The sequence below is a fragment of the Lasioglossum baleicum genome, chromosome 2 (assembly GCF_051020765.1).
Source record: "Lasioglossum baleicum chromosome 2, iyLasBale1, whole genome shotgun sequence".
Taxonomy (NCBI): Eukaryota; Metazoa; Arthropoda; class Insecta; order Hymenoptera; family Halictidae; genus Lasioglossum; species Lasioglossum baleicum.
The window spans coordinates 813144-828584 of record NC_134930.1 but is presented as its reverse complement, the minus strand read 5'-3'; the positions used below and the strand labels follow the sequence as shown (position 1 = coordinate 828584).

The window sequence follows — 15441 nt, the reverse complement described above, 5'->3', positions numbered from 1 at the left end:
AATAGACGTTATGATATATCGTTGAATTTGTCTTTTTTCTCTTTAAGAATCCATATATAGCATAAACAGTTGTTCATAGAAGAAACATGCGTGACCTTGAAAACTTTAAATAATGACTTTGAAAAAATTTTTTTCTTTGATACTATATCCACCTCCTTATATACTACAACTTTTGTTTGAAGAGTTTTTTCATATATACATAACTGACAGAGATATTATAAATAAATTCATTAATACGCTCCAATCTACAAAAGAACAAGAAAGCGAGCTAATACAAACGTGGTAAAAATAGTTCTAACATCGGAAAAAGAAGTTATTATGAATAATAAGTAGTCTGACTGAAACATGGACTGAAGGTGGTCAATGATACCGCTGAACGGGGCGTTAAACTAATGGAGGATCATAATAAAATTTTATATAGAAACAAAGAGGAGAAATAATATATACTATATAAACTGTGATGGAATATCGAAAGCAGTACGTATCCTGACGCCACAAAGCAGAATTTGTCAAAGGATTTGTAAATATTTTTTAATATAGCGAGAAACACCTGATTCAATCCCTACATGATTAATTGCATTTTTAAGAGGCATTGAAGACTGCTTGTTAACTGGGAGTTATTAAATTTTTCATTTTCCTCAGAGTCAGTAAGTTTTTTATTTTTTTCGAAGTCATTAAGTTTTCCATTTTTCTTGGAGTTATTAAATTTTTCATTTTCCTCAGTGTCGTTAAGTTCTTTATTTTTCTCGGAGTCATTAAGTTTTTCATTTTTCTTGGAGTCATTGAATTTTTTATTACTCTCTTTATCTTTCTCAGCCGTCGAGTTGGGCGTTGGGCATGCCTCTACTCCAACTTATCTGATTTGTGGCGTGTTTAGACTTGTTTTCATCAGCAAACCATTTACAATCGATTGATAACGTTTCCATGGCAGAATTCTGAATCGTAACTAACATGGTGAAACGCTTACATTGTTGCCTCTAGGAGGCACTCGACGCGACGTTCGATACGGTCGTGATTCAGCATCAGAGGCAACATTGGAACGCACAGCGTATTGGCATTTACTAACTAAAACCAATATTACTTATTATGAACGTTATCATAATGATATCATCACCTATCGATTGAAAATGTTTTCCCAATCAAAATAAGCTCAAACACGGCATAAGGAGCACTAGAAACTGAATGCACTGAAACGTGCATTATTTCAAGCTTTAATACAAATAAAGAGCAGGCACGCGTTTGCCGAATATACCTAATGTAGTTATAAATAAACCAAGTATATTAAAAATCACGTTATAAGTTAAGAAAGAAAACCATTATTACCATTATCTATGTCATAAGAAGTAAGAACGCAGAGTATTTGAATCTCGGATAACGCAATCTCGTTAGTGATTTTGCAATATTCGGCTGCATGTTGCCCGTCGGAGAGGCTAGTACGCCGGCGTGACTGCAGCGCCATCTAACGGGCAACATGCGACGGGCAACATGCAGCCGAATATTGCAAAATCATTGCTCGGAAACGTAAAAGAACGACTTTTGAAGCAAACAGCGAACTAGATTGATCTTTCATCTAGCGATTTTGACTAATAAAAACCCCCGTCTTTGCATTATCGAGAAATCAGAAGGCATTTCCCTGATCCTAGCAATTCTCGCGTACGTATACGTGCTCTAGCGGTGTGTGAGTGTACTCTAGCGGTGTGTGAGTGTTCACGCGCGACCGTCATCTGCTAGGAGACGGCCCCCTTAAAGTGTGATCATAATTACCTAATATAGGTTATTATAATAGGTCATTTAATATAATATATTTATAATTATAAATAATTTAGGGATGTGCGGGCCGCTCGATGTTCGGGTTCGGGTCGGGTCGGGTCGCAGAAAGTCCGGCGGCCCGTCGATTCGACTTCGAATTCGTCGGGTGGGTACGAAAAGAATCGAACAAGTTCGGGCGGACGAGTTATTGCGTTATCCGAGATTCAAATACTCTGCGTTCTTATGACATAGATAATGGTAATAATGGTTTTCTTTCTTAACTTATAACGTGATTTTTAATATACTTGGTTTTTTTATAACTACATTAGGTATATTCGCCAAACGCGTGCTCTTTATTTGTATTAAAGCTTGAATAATGCACGTTTCATGTGAAAAACTTAAAAGACAATATTTCTAGCTTTTTAACGAATTTTCTCCGAATGAACTTAGATATGTATCGATAATATCATTAAAATGTCTTTACGGAAGTTATACAATACACCTAGAAGATTACAATATGGTAAAGTATGGCAATAATTAAAAACGAAATATAAATATAAACATTATACGTATTATATTTCGTGTTTATATTTTATTCTGTATTATCTATAGGCTCTATATAATTAACTTCCCGATTTTATAGGGAAGTTATTGTAATGACCCCGAAAATGGAAAATCGATTTTTTAGCAGATCTTCACGTTTCATGGTCATTGCAGTCATTTTAGACTATTTTCAGCAAAATGTTCGTATGTGTGTGTGTGTGTGTGCGTGCGCGCGCGCGCGTATGGCCGTTTCTATGTACTCAAATTTTTCGTTAACGTTTTCAGAAATAGTAACAACGCGATCAGGATGATGAATGATGCAATCGATATGCCCCGCTGTAACTTAGAGCTGATTAGATTTTGGTCCATTTTGGTCAATTAGTTTTTTAGTTTTTTTAGTTTTTTCGAAAGAAGTTCATTCAACAATGCAATTTATACGAGAGAACCGAAAGTTTCCACCGAAGAAACAAACGTAATTACACAAAAAATTTTTTTTCGATTTCTTTAAAATTAAAAAAAAAATTTTTTTTAATTTTTTTTTGTGCCTTACGATGATGTTTCCGCTTACAATAATCGAAAATTATCCCAATGCAAGAGTGAGTTAATCATCTCTACTCGCGAGAATACATTTTCAAAGAATATCGATGAAAGTACAAAAAAAATTTATATTACAATCTTTAAAAAAACAATCAGTTCAAAACGAATTATTAACTGAGATTAAATTGAAAATTAATATAAACTATATGATAATTATTAATAACATTGATGTTGAAAACGGATTTATTAATGGAGCACACATGCGGAATATTAAAATTTATTACTTTTCAAGAAAATACTAAAATTCCGTCTATATTGTGGTTAGATTTTCAATTGGCCAGAGTAGGAGTGAAAGTAAGAACTCGTTATCGTGATTATATGAAAAATGCACAAATATTGATCAAAATTTTACACCAATAATAAAAATATCGAATCAAGTAAATATGTCGAGTGAGGAAAAATATCAAATCACACGTAATCAATTTCCAGTGGTTCCTGCTGAAGCGATTACGATTCATTAAAGTCAGGGACAAACATACGAGAAAGTATGTTTGGATTTTAAAAAATCAGAAAGGCGAACTTTACAAATATTGTATGTAGCACTGAGCAGAGTTTCAAAATTGAGCGCAGTTTATATATTTTGGGACAATTTAAATTAACAGTATCGAAGAAAACCAAGATCACTACTGCAAACCCGGATAATGAGGAGTTGTATCGTTTGCGAAAAACTAATTAAGACAATTTATTTTGCAACATTAGTATGCTATAACAAGGAACCAAGCGAGCAACGAGCATACGATGTTGGTTTAATGTGACGCCATATAGCAAACATTTTGATAAGTAGAAAACTATTGAATTTCCCTGAAAACGTATAATCTTCTTAAAACGTACACTTAATAATGATAATAATATACTGCAACTAACGAATCGGGAAGTTCTTTGTGTGGCTCGTGGAGAGTCACACACCAAATAAAAAAAAAACATTAATAGCTATAGGTACTACTAGCCATGCGTACCACTAACCCTTTCGCAAGAGCAGTCCTATCCGCGAGCGAGCAAAGCGAGCGAGCAAAAACAACCCTACTCGCGAGCGATCGAAGCGAGCGAGCAACAATAACCCTCTAGTTTTTTATTTTATATGATTTTATTTTAAGTTAAATTCTATTTTATTTTATATTGTATACTATATATTATCTTTTAAGAATTTGTGTAAGATTAATGATAGTTAAGTAGGTTACTTAACAGTTAATAAAAACATCACCCACTGAAAAGTTATCATAACTTATTACATACCACGTTGTAAATATTTTCTTATAATTTTTTCACGTGAAACGTGCATTATTTCAAATTTTAATACAAATAACGATCATGCACATGTCTGCCGAATATACCTAATGTACTTATATAAAAATCACATTATGTACAAGTTATGAAAGAAATACGTACCATTATTATTATTATCTATTTCATAAGAACGCACAGTTGATTCTCGGGTATCGCGATAACTCGTTCGCGCGATCTTGTTCTATTGTTTTAGAAGCCGCCCGACAAAGGTGAGTCATGAGTACACTGCGGATCTTTATGCAAAATAAAAAATGTTTGCATTGATTGCACGGCACATGAGCCAAATATAAATTGTATTCTTTTTTTAATTATCCTATTAAGCTGAAACTAATACATTGATGTCCTTAAATATTTTTAACATGTCCACTGCTTTAAATTGAACGTGTACATTTTTGTCATACATGCATAAAATCCGCAGTCTAGTCATAAGCTTCCCGATGTGTCTGATGTATCGCGTACCCGACTCGAGCCCGATATGCGAAAAACCAAGACAAGGTAATAAAAGTAGTGGTTTTTCCCCCTCCCCAAGTTAGCACAGGGTCCTCGATGTCGAAAACTGAGATTCGACTCCCCAGAGTACCCCTAAATGACGTGTCAAAATTTCATTAAGTTCGGAATACTTTTCAGGTAGACGCCTTTATTCGACCTGCCGACTGGACTATATGAAAAAACTTGACGACACTGAGGAAAATGAAAAATTGAATAACTCCAAGAAAAATGGAAAACTTAATGACTCCGAGAAAAATAAAGAACTTACTGACTCTGAGGAAAATGAAAACTTTAATAACTCTCAGTTAATAAGCTGTCTTCAATGCCTCTTAAAAATGCAATTGATCGCATGTAGCGATTGATCAGGTGTTTCTCTCTCTATATTAAAAAATATTTAAAAATCCTTTGACAAATCTGTTTTGTGGCGTCAGGATACTGCTGTCGATATTCCATCACAGTTTGTATAGTATATATTATTTCTCCACTTTGTTTCTATATAAAATTTTAATATGATCCTCCATTAGTTTAACGCCCCGTTCAGCGGTATCATTGACCACCTTCAGTCTATGTTTCAGTCAGTCTACTTATTATTCATAATAACTTCTTTTTCCGATATTTTAACTGTTTTTCTTTTGTAGATTGGAGCGTATTAATGAATTTATTTATAAGGGAGTAGAGAGACTTCCAGGATTGCAAAATATTCATTTACTCATTTCTCGATAATACAAACACGGGGTTTTTCACTAGTCAAAAACGCTAGATAAAACATCGATCTAGGGCGCTATCTCCCTCAAAAGTCCTATTTTTTCGTTTACGAGGCGTAATTTGCATTATTCGGCAGCATGTAGCTATGAAAATAGCTATACATATGCGCAGTTGTATGCTTCCGAATAATGCAAATTACGCCCCTTAATATCTCTGTCAGTTATGTATATATAAAAAAACTCTTCAAACAAAAGTTGTAGTATATAAGGAGGTGGATATAGTATCAGAGAAAAAATTTTTTTTCAAAGTAATTATTTCAAGTTTTCAAAGTCACGGATGTTTTTTCTATCAACAACTGTTTATGCTACATACGGATTCTTAAAGAGAAAAAAGACAAATTCAACGATATATCATAACGTCTATTTATGTAAAGATTTAAAAAATTCAAAATTTTCAAATTTGCTGCGCCTCATTTTCCCATGATCCAATCGGCCCCAAAATTTTTCCAGATCATTTTCTCAACATTTGTTACAATTCTGGTTTACGGGACAAAAAAATTTCATGGTCGAAAAATAAGGTCCACCCTAATGTCCATATACGTAAATTACGAGAAGCAGTAAAGGGTGCTTAACGTCGAAGAAGAAAATCCTGGTAATTAAAACTTAATATGTACTACATTCTACGTTATTAGAATAATTGTAGTTTAATTATGATACATTTTATATCAACATTTTTTATTTACACTTAGAAACGCACTGTCTCGGAAGGAAATGGACATTCGAGAGAAGCAATAAAATTAGAGCATCATCGCGAAAAAAGATGAGTTTGCAATAACCTCAATATTTTATGAAATTCTATTATAATTATAGTTATGACTGTGTTTTTTTATTATAGGAAGACAGAAGATCAAATAAACTTGTGTATGCTAGTATAAAATCAATTTATATATATTATACAATTTATTTTATTATTTGTTTGACAACTAATAAATCTACAAATTGTTTCATAAACTAAAAAATACTTCCTGCATTTTCGTATTCTCCAATCAGTCCAAATAAATACCATCAACGTGTTCTCATATACCAATTTTTATTAATGCAATTATGACAGTAACAAAACGTTTCTATTTAAAATGAATACATATTTTGAACATAGTTTTAACATTTTAAAATTTTTGGAAGGTTAAAAAATGTAATTAAAAAAGTAATGAAAAATAAAAATAAAAAAAAAATCCTCGCTGCACGGGGACCCGAAGGCTAGCTCCAGATTGCGATTCATACGCTCGACGGCTCGACAGTCGAATTTCAGTTTCGTTTCCGTAAGCCGTAAAGCATGGCAACATGGCAAGTTCTAAAAATAGATTGTGGCTCGCACAAGCAGCGCACACGGATATAGTAAAGGTACGCTGGTGAGTGTAGCGCGCGGGCGCGTTGCTAACACGATACCAATACAGTGTCTTCTGCACCGACGAAATGCCGTCGTTGGCCTCCTGTTTCTCACTCCAGTCAGAATATATCCTAGAGGGCGTAAGAGAACACCGAAAAATTCGAGTCCCGCCAACTCCCGTAAGGCTGGCAGTCTTTAACAGTATCTCGTCGGTGACAGAAGGCCAACGACGGCATTTTGTCGGTGAAGAAGACCACTGAGGAGATTCTCGTCGCGATGCATCGGTGAGAATGCGAATTATCATGAAACTATATCGATTATTATTAAATGTTACATTCTCCGCCATATTTCAGACGATGTTTTGGCATTATTGTGGCACTATTTAGAACTTTTAGCGATGTGGTATATCAGATCACTGTAACTTTCACGTTATCCCCGCGCCCACTCGCGCCCACTTACTGGTCCCGCTGAATAACACAGGGGCTGGCAGTCTTAATAGTATCTCGTCGGTGCTGGCAGTCTTTAATAGTATCTCGTCGGTGCATTTGTAACGTGCAACTTAGGAACGAGATTGTCATGCTACTAGTGTAAAATTTCGAAACCTCGAGGTGCTGTATTGTTATTTGTGACAGGCGGTGTCTCTGCCGAATATTACAAATTATTCCTCTATAACGTAAAAATATGCATTTTGGGCACCGTAGCCTAACGTATCTGACTTTTAGGAATCATAATTGACCACTTCTGAACTACTCATTGCAATGCTGAACCGTAATTTTGTCATTTCGTAAACCTTGTAATTGCATATACGTATATGCGAATTTAGCGATGTGTGCGTGTGCCCACACGCTCTCGCACGGCCGCGCCGGCGCCCTTATTGATTGTTTTGAGATTTTAAATAGATATTGGAGGCTGCTGTATGGATCTCCTGTTGCTAAGAAACGGAGGGTTATTGCTAACCTGTCCTGAGCAGATATGGTTTTTCTTAACTTACAATTAGTGTCCTTTCTTTCTATTCTTTTACCAATTTTGTTTGTAACGAGTCGGGTTTGTCGGTGTTCGGCTTCCTCGCGGTGATGCTCCTCGGTGCTGATTAGCTCGCCGATCCAGGGTTCTAAACGGCGAGGAGAATAAACGACGCGAGGAATGGAATCGGTGCGGGATTCAATAATTGACGAGTCAAGTGAATTGAAATATAATAGTGCTCGCTGCCTTTGCGATACGTCGGATACGGTGCTTCAGGACACGGTGCGCGGTCTCGGTCTATTGAGCATAATACTATTAATAATATCTCATTGCTAAATTAATTCTGAAGTGGTACGAGACCTACTTTTATATGAAATCTGCATTTTTTCGATTTTTTCATTTTTTCCAACCATAGTTTGCAACGGAAAAATTTGGAAATGATACCTAACATGTGGCTTGGTATCCGAAATGTGTCAGATTTTTTTCAGAATTTTTAATTCTCAATAAATAGGGAAAGTGGGCCAAAAACTGGCATTTCGATTTTTCTCAATAACTACCCTTACAGATGAGATATGGGGCTGAAACTTATCAGCGAGGGGTTTTTTGGGTAGGCTATTGAATGGTTCAAGCTTGATTACAATTCCGCCGGGGGCGAATTTCACCCGGCTATTTTCTTTTTCACAATTAGTGATCTTTGAGATCGGATGTCTTGGAAACTATGCAAGATAGCGTAAAATTGAATCCAATCTATCTTGTGACATATTTTGTCAGCTTTAATTTTGTATAGAATGGTCTTATCGCTAGGACGCATAGTTTCCGAGATATAAGTGGAAAACCGAGAAAGGGGACCTTTGACGTGCCCCCTTGCACCCCGCTCACCTACTATGAGTGGTGGGACTTTTAGTATGTTTACCTCCTAACTAGTCCAAACACGGACCCAAAGTTAATAATTGTGTTCCTTCCATTTCCCTCTACACCCCCTTTATGAGCATTCATTGACTGGACAAGGACGGGAAGTCGTAAATTCTCAGTCAAGGACCTCTTGGAACTCCCTCGGATCTCTCTCTCGCTCGGTCCCACGACCCTTGTTTCGACGGGCCTTCACCCTCGCGTGTAGCCCACTCTCGTGCGCGCGCTATTGAGGCACCTCCACCACCAATCACCATCGAGCAGCAACCAAAGACGAGCCACCCGACGAATCAACGTTCAGCTGGAAGATCCGAATTTTCCTATTGGCTAAGGAAAAGGATGCTGCAAGAAGATAAAACTTCAGGACGAGGCAAATACGAGTCAGATAGAATTCTCAGATCATAGAGTCAACAACTAAAAGTTCAATTAAATAAAGTCTATATTTATTAACTTCCCGATTTTATAGGGAAGTTATTGTAATGACACCGAGAAAATCGAAAATCGATTTTTTAGCAGATCTTCACGTTTCATGGTCATTGCAGTCATTGTAGACTATTTTCAGCAAAATGTTCGTATGTGTGTGTGTGTGTGTGTGTGTGTGCGCGCGCGCGCGTCTGGCCGTTTCTATGTAATCAAATTTTTCGTTAACGTTTCCAGAAAAAGTAACAACGCGATCAGGATGATGAATGAAGCAATCGATGTGCCCCTCTGTAACTTAGAGCTGATTAGATTTTGGTCCATTTTGGTCAAGTAGTTTTTTAGTTTTTTTAGTTTTTTTCGAAAGAAGTTCATTCAACAATGCAATTTATACGAAAGAACGGAAAGTTTGCACCGAAGAAACAAACGTAATTACACAAAAAATTTTTTTTCAATTTTTTTAAAATTTAAAAAAAAAATTAAAAAAAATTTTTTTTTGTACCTTGTGGTGATGTTTCCGCTTACAATAATCGAAAATTATCCCAATGCAAGAGTGAGTTAATTATCTCTACTCCCGAGAATACATTTTCAAATAATATCGTTGAAAGTACAAAAAAATTTATATTACAATCTTTAAAAAAACAATCAGTTCAAAACGAATTATTAACTGAAATTAAATTGAAAATTAATATAAACTATATGATAATTATTAATAACATTGATGTTGAAAACGGATTGGTTAATGGAGCACACATGCGGAATATTAAAATTTATTACTTTTCAAGAAAATACTAAAATTCCGTCTATATTGTGGTTAGATTTTCAATTGGCCAGAGTAGGAGTGAAAGTAAGAACTCGTTATAGTGATTATATGAAAAATGCAAATATTGATCAAAATTTAACACCAATAATAAAAATATTGAATCAAGTAAATATGTCGAGTGAGGAAATATATCAAATCACACGTAGTCAATTTCCAGTGGTTCCTGCTGAAGTGATTACGATTCATAAAAGTCAGAGACAAACGTACGAGAAAGTATGTTTGGATTTTAAAAAATCAGAAAGGCGAACTTTACAAATGTTGTATGTAGCACTGAGCAGAGTTTAAAAATTGAGCGCGGTTTATATATTTTGGGACAATTTAAATTAACAGTATCGAAGAAAACCAAGATCAATACTGCAAACCCGGATAATGAGGAGTTGTATCGTTTGCGAAAAACTAATTAAGACAATTTATTTTGCAACATTAGTATGCTATAACAAGGAACCAAGCGAGCAACGAGCCTCCGATGTTGGTTTAATGCGACGCCATATAGCAAACATTTTGATAAGTAGAAAACTAATGAATTTCCCTGAAAACGTATAATCTTATTAAAACGTACACTTAATAATGATAATAATATACTGCAACTAACGAATCGGGAAGTTCTTTGTGTGGCTCGTGGAGAGTCACACACCAAATAAAAAAAAACATTAATAGCTATAGGTATCACTAGTCATGCGTACCACTATCCCTTTCGCAAGAGCAGTCCTATCCGCGAGCTCGCGAAGCGAGCGAGCAAAAACAACCCTACTCGCGAGCGAGCGAAGCGAGCGAGCAACAATAACCCTCTAGTTTTTCCCTTACATTACATTGTTCAAAGTTATTTTCTGCAAACCTTCCACGAGCAGAGTGCTTCAGCGCTCCACGGGCACCCGAACCCAGCAAATTCCCTAATCCCACCACACTGCGACGTAACATAGCAGATTTTGGTGACAGCGGTGGGATTTGAAGAAAATTTTGGAAATCAACTGGACCATCAACAACAAGACGATACTGCCGGTTTGTGGATGGCTCTGGAAAGGTGCATCTCTCTCTCCTGGGTTTTCGCACGGTTTCCCCCGGAGCTTGGGTAAATACCAGAGATCGAGTGACGTCAGCGGCCGTGCAAGTTACCCTGCCTGTCACATGCACCCCTGAAGAAACATTATCATCGGGACAATCCAACAACGAGGAGAATCCAGCCGAGAGGATCCAGCACGAGGGGAATCCAGCCGAGAGAATTCAACGGCGAGGAACCAGGATATCGCGATTGGTGGTGGACCATAGTAGTGTAATCAGAGTAGCGCAGTCTCCGTAAGTCTACAATATAAAATTTATATTAGTTTCACTACGCGTAGAATGTCAGGTAGCTTTAAAATGCCGCGGGGAGATAGGAAAGCGTGTAGGATCAGCTTGAGTAGTAGTGGTAATTCTTTTATTGTTGACGACGTAGCTCCTGTGTTACCCCCAATCGAATCTACGGTTACTCTCCCTCAAATAAGCACCCCGCTATCTAATAGTATTTTTCCAATATAGAGTACCCTAATTTGATGGACTCTCTTGCTCAGTGATGAAAATTATAAGAATCAAACCCGTCGGATAAGTCTAATCTCCTTGCTTTGATTCGGAATAAAATCTTAGGGCATGCCGACTTCCTAGTCTCAAATCACCGCGAAATCAATAGTTTAGACGATTTAATAAACCTCTTGTAGGAGTCATTCTCGCGATTTTGCGGGGTAGATTTCATTCATAACGAACTAAGAGAGATACGACAAGTAGATTATGAGATAGCGAATTAAATTAAAACGAATACGATTATGACGTCGTGTACGAAATCAGTAGGGTGAACTCCAACGCTGACGCGTTGTCCCGAAACCCTGTTGACGTCCTAAATAATCCAACTCCCCAAATTCAACACATCCTTGTCTGGAGAACTCGGGTGTGGCCCTCGCAGGCGCCGGCGAGGTGCTGCTCACGAACCTTCAGACAAATCCAAACTCAGACGAAAGTTTAGATGGTACTGTGAAGAACGGGTTGCAGTAAATTCAATAGTAAAGACAGTGATAATGATGACAGTGACGATTACCATACTGCTGACGAAGACGAGACGCCTTTACCCTCAATGAAATTTCACGTAGGAGGGAAGGAACCACTCTCTGATCAGGACGAGGTCGTTGAAAGACACGGCAACCGTGAAGAGAGTGTAGATATTCGGATTCCGTCTCGGGCATCGTTAGCTTGTGTCGACTCGGGCGCCTGGAATATCGGCACTCGTGGAAACCCCAATGACCCCGTCCAGGACCCGTTAGGTGCAAGCCCGATGCCTTATGTTTCACGCTCTGGACGTCCTGAGAATATCGGCACTCGTGGAAACCCCAATGATCCGTCTCAGGCAGCTATTCGTGGTGGTGTGTTGCGTGGTAAAGTGCTGGTTTATTGGGCTGACGAGCCGGTTGTAATAGGGACGCAATCCGGGATAGGACCGATCTCATTAAAACCTGAAATAGAGATAGAGAATCTTTATGATATGACGCAAAAAGCGAATGAAGTATTACTTATTAGAGTCATAGACAGTACACTCATCCCTCATCCCACTCCGCTCCCAACTTTTAAATATTCCAAGGATCATCTCTACTGCATTCCATACACAGTCATTAGGATCACTTGAATGTCCCCATAGAGTTTTTCATAGAATACTAGAAACACTACTGCACTAAAGCAGATTGGGTTGATTAGAGTTGGGATGTTTTCATATAATATTTCTATACAGTTAGCTGTAGGATCTACTCCACACGAATTAGTCTTTGGCGTCAAAGCCTTCATCCCTTCTGAATTCAGCAAACAGGAAATCCCTCGTACATTCTTCCATTATTTGAACGAACTATTTACAAAGATTACTACTACTCAAACGATGGCGGCAACCAATTCAAACCGGGCAAAAGAGAAAAGTAAACGACTGTATGATAAAAATGTTAACCCTCGTAAGTTTAATGTAGGAGATTAAGTTTATCTAGTTAGGAAACCAAAAACATCGAAATTTGACTCCGATTGGACAGGGCCATACTGCGTAATCAATGTATACAACGATTTAATAGTAGGGATAGAAATAGGTAATAATAAATTTAAAACCGTACATGCGAATAAATTAAAAACTAGCTTGCTTATACGATTAGATTAGTAAAAACTATTGTATTTACAAATAAACTTAACCTCGCCTACATAATTGTAATGTAAACATACATATATGTTGCGACGTTGGCCCTTTTTCGAGCGGTTTTATGGCCGACGAAAAACGGTCAACCCCGAGATTTTATAGGCTCTGAGACCAGGCCGTGCGCGGCCGTGCGGACACGGTCCTCTCAGTGCAAAGGCGGAACTCGGTGGAGGCTTGAACGAACAACGCGACGATAGTTCGGGCGCCAGGTATTAGAAAATACCACGCGAAACACGATGGTGACCTCGAGCTCGGGGAAGCCGAGTCCGAGAGTCAAGCCTCCACGAAACGCGATGTAAAATAATGACGCGAACGGCCAGATGGTTCGAACGCAGGAGGTAACGGGGACAGCCCTCACGGCAGGACGGATCTCGCAGGTCAAGAATCAACAATACGAAATTGGCTCTAGATCTTTAATGGTCACGAAAGTAAAAGATACAGGCGAGCGGCCACGAGGCCGCGAACCGGGAGCCCGCGCTCCTTGTACACTTTAGCGGCAGATGGTCGTTCGCTGAGCGCGTTAGTCTATCGTGATTTTATCGCGGACGTACGATACTACGGTACAATATTCGATTTCTTCGTCGATACAAGATTCCGCGAGGCGCGGATGAACGGCGCAATTTCTAAGACTGTCGCGAGAGTCCGAGACGAAACGAAATTGCCGACGTGCGATGGATAATCCACGGCCGTACGCGGGACTCGAGGCGCGTAGACCGCCGCGGTTCACGCGTAATTCCGCCTACGCATCCACTATCGTCGACTACCCGAACCGAAGAATATTCGAGACTATTCGATACCGACACAACTCCCGAGGAAGACTTCCGATTTACGAAATTAAGGGAACCCTTTACGCGAAGGCTCACAGCGTCCTTGAGGAGGACGCGAGCGAAGGCTCGAGGCGCCCTGCGCCTCAGCTCTTACGAAATCTCCGAGGGCGAGACGAACACGTGTCGTCCTCGCGCGAATAACACGAGCCACCACGATAAACGAATCGAGGAATCACAGAATCGACTTACCGTTGACGATATTTACTCTAGCCGCTACCGACGGACTTCGTAGGCCTCGCTGAAGGTTGCCCCTCGACCGAAATTCCGAGCTGGATCCGGAAAAGCAACCCGCGACGCGAAACTGAGCGGTATTCGGTAGTCGGAAAAGGACGAGATTCTTTGAGCGCAAACGCGACTATACTCTAGGAGCCTCTGTGCGACAGTGGTTCCTCGGTCCGCATCGACGGAACGCATCGATCCTGGTTCCCCCCACTCCGAGCGTATTGCCGAATTTTCCGATAGGTGCCGTACGCAACGCAACTAGGTTGTCGCAGGATCGCAACTACGAAAAAGTCCTAGGGCCCCAGACTTTACGCGACTACTTAATTTACCGCGACCTTTGAATTCCCGCTCGCCCTCGGCGAGCGGTTCGCATAATCCTCGGCAACCAATTCGACACACCACCCATGCTGAGATCCTAGTTGAGCGGGATGAGACGGCGGCGGGACTCGGGCATGCTGTTGTTCGCTATAGGATCTCTTCGTCCCACGACGGCGCCTCCGGGTTTGTTCGCCCGTGTGTGATGACTTGTTTTGCTGCTTCCGGCGCCGGATTCGATCGTTGGCCATCCTTTTATTCGGTATTTGATCCTTCGGCACCTTTTCGGACTCGTACGCTTTCTTTACTATCGATAATTGCCTGAAACGTCGTACTCCGTACGCACAACAGATGGCATTAGTGCGGTGCACGAAATCGGAAGATTTTCCTCTCGGAGTGCTCTTATGGCTTGCGGGTGGCTTACGTAACCGAAAAAGGTCGGTCCGGTCCACACGTAATTCGGCTGTTTGACCGAGTTCAAACGGCGAAGTGACGTCGCACGCTTGCAACGTCACAATGTACACCAGAAATTCCGAGTCGTAGGTACACATGCGTTCACACACACGTATATATGCAGTTTTCAAACGTAGGTTCTTGGAAATTTTACAGTAGACTCAAATCATACGCCGTGTAATTAACTATTTATATAAATAGAATAGAGTAGTAAAAGCTGTTCCCATAGGAACAGGGGGAGAAAACTCTTATGTATGGCCTTGGACTGCTTAGTACAGTTCGAGGGAACTAGACTAGATGGCACCACGATCACAGCACATCACGTGATTAACCGTGATTGGACATGACTGATGTTTCAATCCCTGTCGCTATTGGGCGGAATTTGGCGCTAATATTTGACTACTACCTAGTACCGCCAAAATCAACTTTCAATTGTCAATCACCGTGCCCCGTGCTGTGATTTTGTGGACTTTCCAAAGACGACGATTTCACAGGATTTTTTAATAATATTTTATATTTTATCATCACAGAACAACATTAATAACCTCGAAAAAAGAAGTTTGCTC

General features: G+C 39.2%; 1 protein-coding gene across 1 annotated transcript in view; it reads right to left on the bottom strand.

Annotated features, from left to right (window-relative positions):
- Positions 1 to 6390: 6390 nt before the first annotated feature.
- The window catches only part of Axed (BTB/POZ domain-containing protein axundead), a 315604-nt gene continuing 306553 nt past the window's right edge, over positions 6391 to 15441 (bottom strand). The window contains exon 8 of the mRNA XM_076445221.1: positions 6391 to 12342. The gene's annotated coding sequence lies outside the window, so the exon portion shown is untranslated. The remainder of the gene's footprint in view (positions 12343 to 15441) is intronic.